The sequence below is a fragment of the Rhineura floridana genome, chromosome 2 (assembly GCF_030035675.1).
Source record: "Rhineura floridana isolate rRhiFlo1 chromosome 2, rRhiFlo1.hap2, whole genome shotgun sequence".
Taxonomy (NCBI): Eukaryota; Metazoa; Chordata; class Lepidosauria; order Squamata; family Rhineuridae; genus Rhineura; species Rhineura floridana.
In genome coordinates this window covers 139792250-139806566 of record NC_084481.1, presented here as the reverse complement: position 1 = coordinate 139806566, position 14317 = coordinate 139792250, and the positions used below count along the sequence as shown (strand labels likewise).

General features: G+C 41.6%; 1 long non-coding RNA gene across 1 annotated transcript in view; it reads left to right on the top strand.

Moving 5' to 3' along the window:
- The first annotated feature begins 1744 nt into the window (after positions 1 to 1744).
- LOC133377169 (uncharacterized) overlaps positions 1745 to 14317 on the top strand; it is an 82970-nt gene continuing 70397 nt past the window's right edge. Inside the window, exons 1-2 of the long non-coding RNA XR_009760634.1 lie at positions 1745 to 1818; positions 6745 to 6835. This is a non-coding gene — a long non-coding RNA (uncharacterized LOC133377169). The remainder of the gene's footprint in view (positions 1819 to 6744; positions 6836 to 14317) is intronic.

Here is a 14317-nt window from a genome sequence, read left to right as displayed (position 1 = left end):
GAAAGGTGGAGTGAATGAGCCTAAAAATTAGTAAACAAGTGTGCCTACTTTGTAGATTAGTAAAGCAACAAAAGAGCCTTGTAAAATCTTAAAGATTATGATTTTGTAGGCAAGGTTCTATTTTTTTTTTCAGATGTAGTTTAAGTCGCACTATGTACTCCATGTACTCTGTAAATTTATAATTGATATCTGTAGCTAAATTAGTAGCAACCTTGGTACTAGAATCCATTATTCTAAATACTCTTCTGCAACATAATAATATAGCAGCAGAGTAGTGGAGGCTGGTGTATTAGGGCTACTGGGGCTTAGCCCTACCAAGTGGAATGCCCAGCATTCTTTTTTAAGTTTCCCCAAAAATCTAAGCCGTACTCTTTCCTGACCCAAATATTTTTCCACAATCCATTTCAACACAGAGAGAGTCCGGGATACTTTTCTGTCAGTCTCCTATGCTCTGGCCAATCAGCTCTCTGCACTACTCAGCCAATCAAAATCCAAAAGTAACTATCGCCAGGAGGTCTCACCCATCTGTCTCCAGCCTGAAAAACCCACTTTTTCACCTTACTGAGGAAAATGGCCATTTGCCCTAGCTGTGCAGGTTTTCCCTCCGTCCTTTTGTCATTATCTCACTCCTTTTAATGTATCTAACCTTAACTGTATCTAACCAAATTACTTTTTGGTAGCCCAGGGAGATGTTCTGAGCATGCTCCAGACTTCAGAGCTGTTACCTTGTAGACTACATCTCCAAACTCTTTAAAGTAGAACCAGGAAAAAGGTGTGACTATTAGTTGCTTTTTTAAAAAATAGAATTTGGAGAGAGAGAGAGAGAGAGAGAGAGAGAGAGTATGGTGGCCACAGTAGACACAGTATTAGTCTTCCTCTATTATAAATATATATGTAGGGTTTTTAAATATATATATATACTATTGCATTTTTGTAAATGAGGGATAGGAGGATTTGGAGGGGAAATGGTGGACTGTGGACAGCTTGTGTGTGTTTGTGCTGGGAGGAGGCTGATATAGTCTCCAGATTGTGAAGCTGTGGCACCACCACTCCACATCACTGCTGTGGTGCTGCTACATGTGGTGAGCTTAGAACCCGAGGACAGGCCTTTTCAGCCTAAAAGGAGAGAGTCTGGTTTGTGCAGGCGGGGACTTCAAGTTCTCTCCCTGCCCCCATTGTTGCCTAGTCCAGGATCCACCAGGCCAAGGCCAAAAGGAGAGTTTGGTCTGTCCAGTTCTGGTGAGATGGGTGGGTGAAGAAAATCTTTCTTTTAAGGCTACCCTTTGTGTATTAAAACATGGTGTTATGATAAAGGCATTCTCCTGGGTTGTGGTGTGAATATGCACTGTTTGTAATTGAAGATATAGGTGAGACCTCCTTGCTAGCAACTTTGTAAAGGGCTGTAGACTCCCCAACGATCCCCAACGATTGAACATGCTCTCGCATGAGGTCCACCTGGCACATTCATTGACATCTTTTTGGCATAGGGTTGCCAGGTTCCTGGCCTGAGACTGCTCCTGTGTCTTCAGGAGAAGAGATAGTCAGCCAAGTGCAGGTGTTCTTGCAACTCTGTAATGAGAAAAACCACAAGGTGGAATTCTCCCTTCCCCCTGCACAACTTTTAAAGATACAGAAGATTTCTTGGTTGCCAGGCCCGGCCTCCAATTGGTCTTCTGTATCTTTAAAAGTTGTGCAGGGAGGAGGGAGAATCCCACCTTGTGGTTTTTCTCATTATACTGTTGCAAGAACACCTGCACTTCACTGACTTTCTCTTCTCCTAGAGATACAGGATCAGTCTCAGGCCTATTTTGGCACCAGGTAATGACTTACCTTTTTTCCCAGACATTTGATAGACTTAGATGGTGTTGTCTGTTATTGGTATGCTGCCAACGCTTCCTGTGGCTAAATGGGAGTGGTGTTGTTTTATTATTTTGTTTTTATAGCATATATTTGTTTTGTTTTTAACATTTGCTTTTTGTGTGTAATTGTTTGTTTTTGTTGTAGATGCTTTGAGACCTTCAGGTAACAAGCGTCTAATAAATCTAACAAATAATAATATTTGCTATGATGTGGAGAATTGTTTTATAAATCATTCCCTCAGGAATAATCTTTAGATTCTCTGAGGGGAAACTCTGGACTAGGTCCTAGGCATCACATTGGGAGATCAGTGTTTTTTGGAATTGCACATCTCTAACAATAAATATATTTACACAAGTGTAGTGTAGTGTGAATGTTGCAGCCCTTCTGGATTTGCTTAGAAGCCACATGACTGCCATGTTTAATTGATAATATGACACTTCAAACATTTCAAATCTATTACTGTAATGCAATGTATTTGATGTTAATTCTAGCTAATTTATTTGAGAGTTCTGGGATATCTTGTATGAGATCTATGGAAATCCCAAGGAATCCTGGTTTGGCTGTTTTTGTTTGTTGTCAGCTGTCTTGAAGCAAGATGTTAAAAGGATGCTGGCAAATTCTTATTTTTATACACATATACACACAGGTAAGCTCTATATAACACAGTGGGACTTGTGTCTGAGTGAACATCCATAGGATTATGTTGCATGACCGTTCCCTTGCTGGGGAACGCTGCTCAGTTGATGAGAATATGAGAAGGAGAGCGTTCATGCCCTGCTATTAGGCTTCACGTAGGCATCTGGTAGGGAACAGAATGGGCGTTTGGTCTGCTCCAGCAGGGCTCCTTCTATGTTCTTATGGTTAATGCTCTTTGGCCCCACTGAAGTGGCCCTACCAAATTCAGAGACCATTGGCTGCAGCTGCATTAGAGGAAATGTTTCGTAAGCGAATATGTTTGTTTGAATTTGGGAAATGTTGCTTCCAGGGCATATATAATAATATACTATGTTTTCAAGTTCTCATCTGAAATCATGAAAGCTAAAAACCTTTTGGAAATTAAGATTTACGTAGTATAGTACACATATTTACCTGGGAGAAAGCCACATTGAACTCAGTGGAACTTGCTTCTGAACAGACATGTATAGGAGTGTGCTGTAGGGGTTATATCTGACAAAATCATGCTCAGAGTAGAGCCACTGAAATCAATGGACTCCAATTAACAATAGCTAATTGAAGTTCATTGATTTTAGTGGGTCTATTTGGAATATGACGTAATCACGTACAACTCTTAATTGGCTTGATTATCACTTGTTTGTTCATCTTGGTGATTTGTAAGGGCTATGCCCTTAAAGGAAACCTATAAATACGAATACAAATTAAAATAAAAATGCTTTATACCTGTTTTGTTAAATATATTTTTAGTATGCAAAAACTGATAATGCACAAAGAACTTTTTTGGTATAGTCCCAACCAAGGCAGAAAGTCTTGTTTGGCATCCTGCATATTAACATGAAGCATGGTCTCTTCCCTAAACTGCGTCCTTGTTGCTGAGGTGACTGGTGACCTGAATTGATGCTGGGGGCTAATTGCCTGGCTTGATGGATGATTCTTTTCAAGGCAGAGAAAGTAGGTCACCAGCGTTCAGAATTTAGGATTGGGACAATTTAAGTATTTGTGGAGACTTTCTAACATTAAGCTGCCAAAAAGCTTTTGCTCTTCTTAAGACCTCTGAGTGAAAATCAACTAAATATCCAAGTTAGTATGCAAGCTTAGTTTTTTTCCACTGCCCATGAAAGTGATGATAATATATAATCCCGATGAAATGAGCCAAAAAGAAACTCTGAAAAACTTACCATAGTTGATATGCAATAACAATATAGTTTCCTGGCACATCATTTGCAGAAGCCCAGTCACTTAAAACTAAGAGAAATAGTACCTTAAGGACCTTAATCAATCTTACTCTGTCAGTGTGACAGATGTGCACACTTTCCTTAATGAATAATGGGGGGGGAAGCCCTTAGTCAATCCGTACTTTTCAAGGTACACCTCATTAAGCGTTAAATTCACATTAGTTGTTTGATTTTAATGCTAATGATGAATTGACTAGGCCAGATTATTTTAAGAACCTAGCATAAGAAAAGCACTGCTAGATAAGACCAAACCACGATTCTCTCTACAGTATTTCTGATTTCCAGAGGTGAGTGTTAGTGCCTGTGCAAATGTGGCCAAAATAACACAACCCACACAACACAGAGATATCAGCTGGCTTGGGCAACCCCCAAGGTTAGTAGAGGTTAAAAAAAAAATCTGGAGACCCCCAGAACAGCCCAATGAAAGCATGCTTAGCAGCCACAGAATGCTGAGTTTTTTTGGGGGGAGGTGGGAAACTGAGTCAGAAGGGGAATAGAATGGAGCATCCCAAAGGAGCTGCTCTCAGAGTGGAGAACTTGTGGGGGTCCAGAAACATCTGGAAGCTACTTCATCAGCCTACTTCATCAGCCCCAGCCAGAATGGCCAATGGTCAGGGATGATGGAAATTGTAGTCCAAAAAAACTTGGAGGTTCAAGGGTTCCCCATCTCTGCTCTAGAAAATGGAGGCTTAATTTAGCTGTCATGTCAATGGCACTGATAGATGTATGTTCCCCATAGACCCATCATCCTCTCTAGTCATGCTGCTAATTTGTTCCACTTTTCTCCACACAAATGCTTAGTATGAGCATCTGCCTACATAAGGACAGCTGCAACCAACTAGCAATCACAGTACATCTGTATGTTTTATCATGTTCACCATATAGAAAATAAGTGCTACTCCTTTGTGTGCATCAGTTCCAAGATACATTGTTACTTTAGAAAATCCAAAGCTTTCACCGTTGTATGGTGTCTTGTATTGTATACTCAGCAGCTCCTTCCCATGTGGACCTTTCCAATCAAGTGGATTAATGAAAACCAGATTTCTCCTTAACTGGCCTGGTATCTGGCCCAACTCTTTTCATAATGATGTAGGTGAAAGTGATTTGCTAGAGAAGGGTAGCTGTATTCCTTACTGCCTTCTCATATTGGATTTGTGATTGGTCCAAGCAGCTGAGAGTAGCTGCCTGCCTGTGTCTTACCTTGATAGAGGGAAGTCCTATTTGAAGGGCTGTCTGAGGATAGTCCTCTGTTTGATGGGAGTCCTCTATTTGAAGGGGTCTCCAGCCCAGCTTGGCTTAAAGAAAAAGAACCAAGAAAGGATAGCAGGGGCCTTGAGTTGAGTTGCCTATCAACAGAGATCACTGAGAGAGCAGACTGACTAGCACACAGGTCACCTCATTATAATCTTCCACTCAGTGGTAAAAATGTCCTATATTTCTATAGAAATTATCTCTAAATTTGCATCTATACCTATAAATTAGCATGTACAAATTTTATGCAAGCAGGTACCTGCCTTTGTCCACTTTTTGGTGATGCACCTCCTCAATGGCCACCCTAACTAAGGATACTAGGATTGCAACGTAGGTTGCTTGCAAAAGTGGCTGTGCAGTGGGAATGAAATTATTTTTTGGATCCATCTACTTTATGGCCATTTACAACAAATGGCTGCCAGTGTTTTTGTTTTTGTTTTGTCCAGTACAAGCCACAGTGTGGATGGGAACATATTGTTTAAGCATCCTAGGAAAAAGAACTGTATAGTTAGGTTAAAGAAATTTCAAAATGTAACCTTGAAAGAAACTTTCAAAAGTCCCCAATCACTGTTTCCTTGATCAGGAAGATGATTTAATGCTAACAGTTCTGCCTAAATCAGTATGATCTGGACTTTATAATGTGTATTTTCTTCAAATACCTCTTTTCCTTCCCTTAACATGACATGACTCTGTAATGGACAAAAACACTCTGCAAGAACTGAATATGTGGACCACTTGGGAACATTTTCTTACTAAATATTTTTTGTTTAAGTTGAAAGAACTCCATCATATAAACAAAACATAGCCATGAACTATCTTAAAATATGTAGCAAAGTGGAAGAATAGTGTACATAGCATGTCTCTGGTATAATGAACTGTTTTGTTTTGTTTGCAGTGCATTGATCATAAATGTTTACTACCCATTAATTAATGGCTACAGCTTGACCTATGCTCACACAAAAGTTCCCAAAACCAGACAAAGTCAGGATCAGAGAATTAAACTGGAAAAGAAGTGAAGTACAAAGGAGTACTGCAGATGGTAGCATTACTTTCAGGAGTAAAAGCAATGCGGGACAAGGAAAACTTTGTGGAGGAGGAAAAACCCTGAGAGATATGGTTACTGACAGCATAGTCCCATAAATGTTTACTTGGATGTCCCACTGTGTTCAATGGAGCTTAGTTCCTTGTAAATTTCTTTAGGACTGCAGCATTAATGTTTCTGACACTGAACCACTCCTAAGAGATAAATAAATCTACTTGACATTGAAACAGCATGCGAGCACTAATTTTCCTGGGAATTATTATTATTATTTTACACAAATTTATTTTCCTGCAATGTGCAAAAGCTAAAATTGACAGCAAGATATAGAGTAATCAACAAAGAATTCAGAGGGATGAAATATTTGTTGAATTTCACTTAAATCTGTGAACACTACAAATGGCATACAATGTGGATTTAGAAGAACTGGAAGACTGGAAGAAGTGCAAATAATTTGTTTTCTACCCTCAGGTTTTCATCTCCAATATGTGGCAACTGTACTGAATATTCATTACAGGGCCATTTTGCTGAGAAAATGTACTTGTGAATTGCTTTGGAAACTTATAAACACAATATAAATGGCTGAATTTATTTATTTAACATACATCTTTCCTCCGTAACATTGGTTGTCATGCGGACCAAGTGAGGTGTCCCTACAGATTTCTCTGTTGCCTTCTCTTCCAGGTTCCTTAGCTCAGCCTAAGCCAACCTGATGCCCCCTAGCAGTTTTGGACTACAACTCCCATCAACCCCAGCCAGCACCAAAGGGCAACAGGTTGGTGAATGCTGCCTTAGCATTTCCTGATAGTACGTCACCTGATAATACGTCAATCTACCTTTCTGCTCTGATTTCTTCTTATTTATTTGTTATCTTGTATTTCCATTTAAAAAATGCCCAAGGTGGCTAATCACAATAAAATCCAAAATAGAAATTAGCCACTCAATATAATAATCAATAATATAGTAAAGCTGTACAAAATCAGACATAAGAGCAGATAAAACATTAAGAAAACCAGTTAGAAACATAAATAAATTAAAAAATACACATGAGAGCACAGGACAGCTGAGAAGAACAAATTGCCTGAAATCCATGTTGTCTGATTCTGAGTATGTTTACTCAGAAGTGAGTCCCATTCACTTTAATAGACCCTACTCCCTAATAAATATGCTCGGTATCGCAACCTTGTTCTTGGATCTCCACCCCCCTCCATTAAATTAATGGATTTCCTTATTTACTTTTCAGTTTTGCCTGTTCCCATTTCTGCCCTTTCTGACATGAGCCACCACCTTGCTGGTCTCAGTCAGGTCAGTGCCTGGATGGCTAATGACCCAGGACCTCTGTGTGATTCTGCCTTGCATTCCATGAATTTTTACACCCTCCATGAAAACTCCAAGATGATTTGCTTGTATGGGACTCACCACATGTGACGAAACCTACAACTTTTCAAAGGCATGTGCAAACAAATGAGGAGGGATGGCATACCATCATTCCCTGTGTAGATTTATGCTGTCATTTGCTTTCTGCAGTGTCAGCAGCATGATGATGAAAACAAAGCAGTGCAGTAAGACCTACAGGGAGCTGTGTAAACACACTAGAAATCACAGGTCTGCTGTGATTATTGTTATCCTTGCTAAGAAAGAGACAAGCCCAGGGTAAAGGAAGCAGCACAGTGAGAGACATATCTGCATCTGTGAGAGATGATATGAAATGAGGAGGTCTTATAAGCGACACAGATTCCAACCTATACCATCTATGCAAGGGGTGGGAACATGTGAGTCTCCTGATGTTGCTCTACTACATTTCCCATTACTCCTAACCATTGGCCATACTGATTGGGGCTGATGGGAATTGGGGTCCAACAATGTCTGGATGCCCAGAGGTTTCCCACCACTGAACTAAGCTATCATCTCAAACCTTGCTATTTCTGCACTGAAAAACACTTGGGCTACAAGTCTCCAAGCATGGCACTTTGTCTCATGGTGACTTTTTAAGATAAAACTTCAAAGTTATATTTTCTGATTTACTTACAATCAAACTAGCCAGCAAAGAAACATATGTACACAAACATAGTCACTTATCAGTAACAAAAAACATATGTTGAACAGCCTCACACGATATCTCTGTTGCTGGGCTGTTCTACTTAAGGCTACAAGTGGAGGATTGAATGTTTAATGCTCTTTCAAGTTAAAAGCACCCTGAATGTTCAAAACTATGTATCAGGAAAGCTCCTAAGACAGAACATTTTTATGTTACATGCTTGTTTTGTTTGTGCAGGACTTTTTTAAAAAATGTGGGGGAGCATATGATGTTCCTGAAGTGGTACAGTCATATTACAAGTATATCAGATGGCTTGCAGATTGCATAGGCTGGCTCTCAGAGTTCAAAGTGGCAATAGTCAACTACCTCGCAGGAGATACGTGTGACCTTCCTGGACACCTTCCTTTTAAGTCTCCTGACCGAAATCCACTGTGACCCTGCTCCCAGACCCCCCTAATGATTGTGGCCTCTCTTTTAGCCAGGATTATGTGGCCTGGAGGCCTTGCTGTTCTGGATCCATCAGAAATAGAATTCTCAGATATCCCCTTTGACTTTGGTGGGAAGGAGGAGCAATTACTAGTCTAAACTGAAGACTGGCAGCTCAAACCAACAATCACACAGGGTTGTTTACTCTCCCTCTTCACTGTCTGAGAATGCATAGGACACAACTGAAGCTATTAATAGGTGCCACACCATGTATGGATCTATGTCAGTGTGCTGACTTTTTACATGTCTAGAAATTCATTTGGAGCAAAGCACTAGCAATCATCTAGCTCTGCCGGGGATGTAAGGACTCAGCTGGACTTTGGACTTTCTCAGATGAACTCCTGTTATCCCTAGGATGGCCATGTGTCCTACTTTACAGAGGCAGTTCTTTACTTGAAGGAGTCCTCTATTTGGAGGGCTGTCTGGTCTCAGCCCAATTTAAAGATAACGAACCCAAAAATGAAAGAGCAGGAGCTTGTAATTGCCCATCAAGGCACGCAGCTCACCTTCTCATAGTCTTCCCCACTAAGGTGAGATGGGTTGTACTTTCATTTAAATTACAGTAATTATTTCTCAGTTTGCTTCTATAAATGTAAGTTAGCATATCTAAATTGTATGCAAGGTTGTCTCCTCTTTGGGCCCTTCTGTGTGTGTGTTATGTACTGCTTCCTTTTTGATGATGTGTAATTAGCCACCCTAGTTGTCGCTCGAAGTAATCTTGTAGTACCTATAAATCTCTGCTCCAGTTCTGATCCTCCTTCAGAACTGATCTGCTCACCCTGCCTGAAACAGGTCACAGTCAGTCAGAGCTTGGAAAAGTTACTTTTTTGAACTACAGCTCCCTTCAGCCCAATCCAGTGGCCATGCTGGCTGGGGCTGATGGGAGTTGTAGTTCAAAAAAGTAACGTTGCCAAGCTCTGCAGTTAGTGCAGTACAAGATATCTTGTATTTGATATATGGGACAAGAAGAGTATGTAGATAGCTTTCTATGAAGTCCCTTTTCAAAGGGAACTTAACGCACATTGTGAGTCTATGTAGACTTGCTCCTTCCTCACTTTCCTTTTGGCTTGAAGATAGGTGTAAGCACTTCAAGGAAGGGTAAAACATTTTTATATCATTTACAGTTTGGGTGGCCCAGACTTATGGATGTTCACCATGACAAAGCTTGAACACCTCTGCTCTACTGTTGTTAATGGATTTAACGTCTGATTGGTTTCAATAAGCAGCACATTAACATGTTCAGAAAACACAATTGGCTTCCATGCAAGAATTTAAGAAAAGCTGGAGTTTTTCGGATTGGCTCTTCATGATATGTATCTCTCAGGAATTTTGCTTCTCCAAATTCCACTCCAGTAAAACCAGACATTCTAGTAAAGTTACTTCTTGTTACGTGATTGATCAGAAAGGAGAAACTATAGAGGAATTCTATTTACAGCACAATCCTATACATATCTGTTTAGAAGTAAGTGCCATGGAATTCACTGGGGCTTACTCGTCAATATGCATACACTTTACCCTCTGGTTACAAGTGGAGTGTATGGATAAGCCTGCCACGGAGAACTGTATGAACATGGCAGGCAGCTGAGATCATCATCTGAGACCATTGTCCGAGTACCCTGCCTTTGGAAGTTAGGGAGACAGCTAATGTGTAGTGGCACTGAGATTATGGAACTTGTTACCCACTGAGATTAGGAAGGCACCTTCTCCATTATGTTTTAGGTGCCAGCTCAAAACGTTGTTATTCCAGCAAGCCTTCTCTTGATGGTGACCCATATTGTACTTCTATGAACTTATTTTTTAATTTACTTTACAAATTTATAAACTGATTCACTCCCTGAAGCCATTGAAATGGCAAGCAAAATGAAAATGAGATAAAATATAAAATAAAAAAAAGTTAAAACCATTCGTACAAACTAAAATCTGTGTAACAACTTTTACTGATGTACAGTTATTATTCCACAAATGATTGGCTTACACAAAGCCTTCTCAAACAAATATGTCTTCAGTAGACACCTAAACTTACGATATTCAGTGCTTGCCTAATTTCATGCTGCATTTTTCATGTTTTCTCTATTGATTTAGGGCATAATCCAACTCGCATTTACACCGGGCTGAGGGGAGTTGGATGTGCCAGATCTCCAGCTGAGCCAGCTGGGCCCCAGCTCAGTCAGGCTGCGCCAGCGTAAATTCCTCAGCTGGAACTCAGCTGAGACTGGCATAAGTGAAGCTGGCGTAAGCAGGCGTAACTCCTGAAAAAGGGGTGTCCTGGGGGCATGCTGGGGGCATGTCAGGGGAGGGGCCAAGGTGAGGGGACTTAGGCCACATCCAACTCATGTTCGGAGCACTCCTGCAGCTCCCAATTCAGGCAAAAGTTACACCAAGAAAAAGGTTGGTCTAAGAAAATTAACACAATAGAAGTCAATGGAGAGGGCTTACTCCCTGGTAGGAATATTTGGGAGATCAGGCTTTTACTGTCTGGTCCCTGCACGCAGCTCCTGGCTAAGCCAGTGTTCAGCCAACCTAGAGGCTCCTGAACAACAACTGGATGCGGTGGAATTTTATGCCGGCTTCTCTTGAGCTGGTGCCACTTATGCTAGCTTCCCCTGAGTTGGATTACTCTGGCCCTTGTTTTATTTTGCATTGGTTTTAAATTTTGGGTTTTGTGTACTGCATAGAGATGTTTATAGTATGTGATATAAAAACTGAACAAATAAAGATCCTAAATAAAGGAGAGAGGGTCTTTTCTGTGGTTGCACCTGATTGTTGAATTGTCCTAAGGAAGATTTTCCTCTCATCTTCACTCAGGCACCCAGAAAAGGTATGCTCCATTTGCTTGGACTTTTTAAGGGCTAAATCGATGATTTTGGTAAGCCACCTTAAAATCAACGATGGCAGAAAGGAAGCATACAGTTAAAAGAAGAAAGAAGCAGGGTGGTTTTTTTTAAAAAAAAAAGCTTTTGATTGAAGTTGTTTTATATTTACATACAAACAACAAATACAGGGAACAAAACAAATCTGAATAACAATATAATGTAATTTAAAAAAATTGTTTCAAGATGTAGCTCATGTTTCCAGAGTGAAGGTAACAGAGGGTGGTATATGCAACATTATTGCTGCATCTCTAGAATAGCCTTCCCCAAACTAGTGCCCTACAAATGTTTTCGCCCGCAACTCTGATTAGCCCCAGCCAGCAGGTTGTGGAAGGCTGTTCTAGGAAATACAAACATACACTGGAGGGTACATTATAATTGTTCAATAAAAAATAATGTTCTGCTCATAAGCAAAGCTGTACTCAGCCATGACTTGTGTGAAGAAGCAATGTGAATGCAAAGTGGGAGTGGGGTCATGCTCTTTGCTGCACTCCTCTTGTCCTGAGGCTCCTTGGGTTTCTTCCCGGTCTGCAGTGGGGAGCCTCCTGTACTCGTGTGGGTTTCCTGTACGATCAGAATTCTAAACTGCTCAGGGAGCCTACACAAGCACAGGCATCCCGACGGTGGAACTCCTTCCCCCCTCAGATATGGTTGGTCCTGGGTCTTACAAGCTTTTGTCACCAACTGAAGACCTACAGTACATATTTACCCAGGCTTTTGGCTGAATCCGTGTCTGTGCACTTTGTAAACAGTTATTTGACTCTCTGTGTGGTCTTGCCTGTTTTATTGTTTTTCATAAGTTGATTGTGTGGTTTTATTGGTATTGCACCCCACTTTGGATTGTGTTATAATGAAGAGGAAGTAACACATTTTACAAATAAAAGACAGCAGGCTCCCCAGTTCAGACACTGCGGAGACACTGTCATGGAATATACCATTATTTTACATAACTTTGTTTTGGTCTTTTTTATATATAACAAAGTAATTGTACAGATTTTTTTTAAAAAATGCAGAATTTCTAGACCAATTTAATTATTCTTTTTGAAAATCATGTAGTAGAAATGAAAAGCTTCAGTCATAATCCCCCTTCCAAGGAATTTGGCTTCTGATGCATACATTAATATTCACATGCTGAAAACTGTTCAAGTGAACAAAAGCATTTTAGCGGAGCACAGTGCCGCAATGTGTGTTCCATTTGAAAAGGCAGAAGATCATTTATGAACGTTTTTTTCCCTCAGTTTGGCAATGCTGTGGAGTACAGAAAAGGCTAAGGATGACGGAACACCCACACGAGAGTATCAGCATCAGAACAAAATATTGGTCTGTAATTCTTAACAACACTGAATTCAGCTCTGTTATCTTGGCTAAGGGTTATGAAGCTAACCACATACAACTCCACCATCTTTTGGATGAAACTAATTGTCTAGATTGTTTAGGTTTGGATTTGGAACAGAAATTGATCACCCTGCTAGATGACTACACTGTGACCCTGTCTGTTCTGACAGCCTTCTGGGTCGTCAAACTGTGTTGAAAGATGGAGGCACCTAGGGTTGGCCCAGGGATGCTGGGGCCCTTGGGCACCAGCCTGCCCTGGACCCTGGCACCCGCACGCATGCACGCCCCACCTATGTACCAGGTGGGCAGAGGAGTGGGAGGTTGGGCGGGTGAGGGGGTGGGATGGTGGGCGAGCGAGCAAATGGGGTGGGTGAGTGAGTGGGGGGAGAGGAGGAAGCTCTCTAAAGGCATTTCTGAAGTGGCTCGTTTCCAAAGCTGTCTATGGGCCCATCCAAACTCACCCGGATATGTCCTTGCAAGGCTGAGAATGTCAGATAAAGCCATACTACAGCCCCCACCTTCCCCAAATAGAGCAATTTTATCTCACAAGGAATTTTCTGTGTGAGTTTGAGGGTCCCATGGCTGAAATAGCAGCGACCCTTTCCTGAGAGGAGAGAGATGAGAACTGGGAGAGTCTGGGGTGTGTGCGTATTATAGATATATTTATAATGGACTGATGAACGAAGTGGGTGTAATCCTTTGGCCTGGTGTCTGTCAAAGATTGCTTCGGATCCTTGGCTTTCAGCGCTCCCCTTCTTCAGAGGAGTGGCTCCAACTTCGTGCTCCTAAGGAGTGGCTTAGGCTGTGATCCTGAAGGCATTTACTAGGGAATAAGCCCCACTGTACATAGTGGGACTGACTTCTGAGTCAATTCCCACAGGATCACGTTGTGAAGCATTTCTCACATCTGCGCCCCTGCATCAGACCCACAGCATCGGACCCCGGCTTCAGGGTCCTCCTTCCCATTGCCACATGGCCATTCTGTCTACATCAGTTTGGGTCCCTGACCCCAGCGCCAGTGCCCAGACGTGACCATTCATTCCCAAATACTCCCACCATGACACACAACTCAGGACATGCCCAAACTTCTCCAGTTTCCCTAATCCCTGTCATAATTCTGCCCAGAGAGCGGCTGCTTCAAGCACAAGCATCTTGGAACCTGGAGCAACAGCCTTTCTGGGCAGATGTGTTCGTCCTCCCCCCGCCCAGAACAGGGCTGCCTAATGGTGCCCTGTTAGTGTTAAAAATAAACAGCTATAGTTGCTTCTGCGCAAATGCACATTTTTGCATCTGCACAGTAGTACTTGCAGAGCCCCCTAACACCACCCCATTTCACTGATTGGTCAAGCATTGTCATTTAGTTCTTGTGGGGCTTCTCGGACATTCACGCACATGTGCAGAAGTGGAAATACATGATTGGCTGGGAAGGAAGGAAGGAAGGAAGGAAGGAAGGAAGGAAGGAAGGGGAAACGCCCAAGGACCACCCCTGGAACACCTATAGTAGTAAACTCCACGGCATTGTGTCTGA